This window comes from Antrostomus carolinensis, unplaced genomic scaffold (assembly GCF_000700745.2).
Source record: "Antrostomus carolinensis isolate BGI_N321 unplaced genomic scaffold, ASM70074v2 scaffold8096, whole genome shotgun sequence".
Lineage (NCBI taxonomy): Eukaryota > Metazoa > Chordata > Aves > Caprimulgiformes > Caprimulgidae > Antrostomus > Antrostomus carolinensis.
Genome location: NW_010323879.1, coordinates 37,826 through 41,282, shown reverse-complemented (window position 1 = coordinate 41,282; position 3,457 = coordinate 37,826).

Genomic DNA, 3,457 nt, shown 5'->3' with positions numbered 1-3,457 from the left:
TAGGGAAAGTTGTTTTTCTGGACTCAGCTTCTTAAAAGCACTCGTTTCATCAATACAGGGTGGGGTGTGTGGGGAGTCAGGAGGGGAGGGAATCTAACAGCCTCTGTATGATTTTGGTGGCAAGAAAGGTAATCTGAAAGGAATTTCTGCTCTCCATCTCAATCATTTCCTTGTCCCACATCTCAGCAACTTGCTCTCATTTCCCCACCTTACACCCTCTTAGCTGGAGTAGGGTATCAGGACTTAAAATTTACCAGCCCTTCTAAAGGGTGCTTATTGCTTGAGAAGAAGGCAAGGTGTGGAAAATTCAAGATTTAAATTATAATCCTTGTGATTAAACATTGAACAATAACCTCAAAACCACATCTCATGAGCCCAAATCTTATTGCCTGTCTTGTCCTTGGACTCCTTGCTTAGGTCTATCCACTAAGCACCACAGTTTTTGAGTGCTGAGGAGAGAGTAGCCTCCAGACTGAGTTAAATCCACTTTTCCTTTTACACTTAAAATCTTTTTTTTTACCTGACAACATCTGCAGTGACTGATTTGTGAAGCTGTGAACTCAGGGAGCAGTAGAACAACCGAGCAAGGAGTAATGCATTGTTTGTACTTGGGCTGACATCGCTCATCCACCACATGAGGATCTACTGTACCTTGAAAACTACCTGTGGTGAACTCTGCATGGAGAGACTACAAAGAGTTAAGGATTTTGTTTTGGATCTCCAAGGCACGCTTGAAGCCAAGTTCTTAAAAAAGTAGTTTAATTTGTTGCCATTACATTTGCCAGATGTATGACCTCACTCAACTTTTAGCAACAGTTCTTTGTGCTGAGATTGGCCCCTGGGGAGCCCAGCACTGCTGCAAATGGCTTTTTGGCTGCTATGCGTATGGAGCATGTTAAACATAACCGTGATCTGTGAAAAAGTAAGAATCTTCAAGCACTGCCCACTTTCCTTCCTGTCTGGGAGCTGGAGTTGGACAGATACCACAGCTGAGCTCATAACTGAATAGGCAAAAACACCAGAGCACTGTGGTATTGACTCTTCTGGCCGGGAAACGAGGTGACCAGGAGCATCTTCTGACTGCAGAGTTGTCACTGGACATGAGTCCACCAGCTAACTAGAAAATAAAATCCAACTATGATCTAAGTAGCTGGGCTAAAACTAGCCAGCCTTGTGGTACTCATCACTTATTATATAACATTTTTAAAGAGCTGCTTTTGAACGAAATGTTTTTTGAAACATGAGTGAGTAGGAGGGGAGGGAAGTAAATCGTTTTACAAAGGTTTGTCACTTGTGACGCGAGAGCAGTGCTGCATTTTTCCTCTTGCTTTTAGAAAGGGTTGGTCTCCAAGTGCTTCTCAAATGGCATGACCTGATCAGCTGTAGTTTGGGGAAGGAAATGCCATGGGAAAGAAGATTCTCTTATTGATGCTCACCTGCAAATTTAACCTGGATTTAGCGTGCTGTAGGAAGTTTTCTGTGTGTCTCTGGGGAAGCTAGGATCTATTTCTAGCTCTGCAACAGAACTGCCATCGCAGGCAAACGTGACTCTTCAATCCCCTGTTCTCCTTGTCAGGGGAGACGCATAGAAATTACTTCCTCTATTGAGGTACAGGTTCTGCAGATGAAGAGCTTGTTGGAGATTTGAATGTAGCATGTCAGGGAAGAGAGAGGTGGGCTCGCTTCCAGAGCACAGGTCTCCAGCATCCTTTAGTTTTTCCCCACCTACTTGTAGCACAGCAGCCAGTGCTGATGGGATGTGTGCTGAGAGCCTTTCTGCTATTCAGCAAGAGTGATGGCTGTCACCTAGGGCTTCAGGTGGAGTTTGAAGTTAACTGGTATCACTTCTGAGCAAAGATTGGAGGTACATCATTGTGTTAGGAGAGGGTGCTGTGGGGTGGTTTCTGGTGGGGGATGAGTGTTGTGAACCACTGGGGATGTTCTGGCAGAGGGTAACTCATTGTCTGCTTAGCTGCAGCTGAGACAGGCCAGGTGACCACTGCTTGAGGCCATGAATTTGCCATCTGCAAGGAAGTCTTTCCCCAGTGACCACCCTAAGATTTCTTTATACTCATTCCAGCCCTCCAGCCCTTCCTCGCTGATAATGCAATACAGCTGGAAACGCACCATTTTGTTGTCACAATACAGTTAGGCTGAATCAGTGCTGTGACCCAGTGCCAAAAACCTGTCACCTCTGTTTTTTCTGTTTCTGCTCTGTGCAGACATCTTCTGTGCAGCTAATAACTCACTGCTGCCTCCAGGCACTGGTCAAGTTGAGGATACGGTGGTGTTCTGTGTGGCACAATGATTTTCCTGCAAGTGTCTGGTGAGGAGAGCTACAAAGGCTGATCCTGCTTGCTCCGAGAGATTGTGGCTGCATGGAGCGTGTGCTGTTGGTGGTGGCTGTTCTTTCTGGTGGGAACTGAAAGGGTTAAGCTACGTGGCTGCCTGGATGGAGCTCCTGCACGGCCTCACTCCTCTCTCAGGGCAGCTGCTCTTGGCAATGTTTGCACCATCACGTGTGCACAGCCCTGCTGAAGGCCAGAGCTGACCTTTGGTGCACAGATCTCCCAACTGCAGCAAGAACTTCACTGCTCAGCCAAAATGGACAGATCTTATAGGCCCTTCCATCTGGGGAGTGTGCTGGGCACCATGACATCCTCCCAGGAGGAGAACCTCCTCACAGCATGATATGAGCTGGAGGGGAGTCACTGATTTTCTCCTTCTGTGAATCTATTCTGCCACATATAGATGCTGTAACAGCAAGAAAGGCTGCTACGCTTGGTCCATGTAGTGTGGTGGGTGCCTTGTGCTGACCAGAGTTAACCAAGGTGGTTTTCATCCCGTGAAAGCCTAGCAAAATATTTTTATTTTTCTACTTCCCTCCTCCCTTCCGGTTGTTCAGCTTCCTCCAAAAGGCTGTGGTTGCTGGTTGCTTCAGAGGACGTTATTCCTTTTGTCCTGGGGGCAATAGATGTTGCTTTCTATGTCAGTGTCTTCAAATGCGGGCCTGTGGCTGGATTAGCTTCTTGTTGTGTGTTGGGCTCGCTAGACAAGAGCCTTCTCCAGGAGTTAAGAGTTAGGGTTGAAGATTTTGGCTTTTGGCACTTGTGCCTCGTGCGCATCGGTCGGTACAACCAAGATGGAGGTAGTTGTGCTATTGCAGAAGCTGCCAAGTGCTCTGTTTTCCTCTACTAAACATGGCTGGAGCAGAAGTGTGTGACATTTTGCTACTGAGAGCTGGTGGCCCACCAACCAGTATGGTTAAAAACTTCATCTGGCTTAATCACAGATCCTTGGAGAGACTCTGGGAGTGGGAGGGCAGGCTTTGGTTTTGCCTCTGTGGAATTTCATCCCATCTTGTGTCCACTTCTGGTAGTGGTAGAGATAAGAAACACTTTCCCAAACAGCTTCAAACTGTGTCAATGCAGTGAGGCCAAGGTAGTTTTTGAGGTTG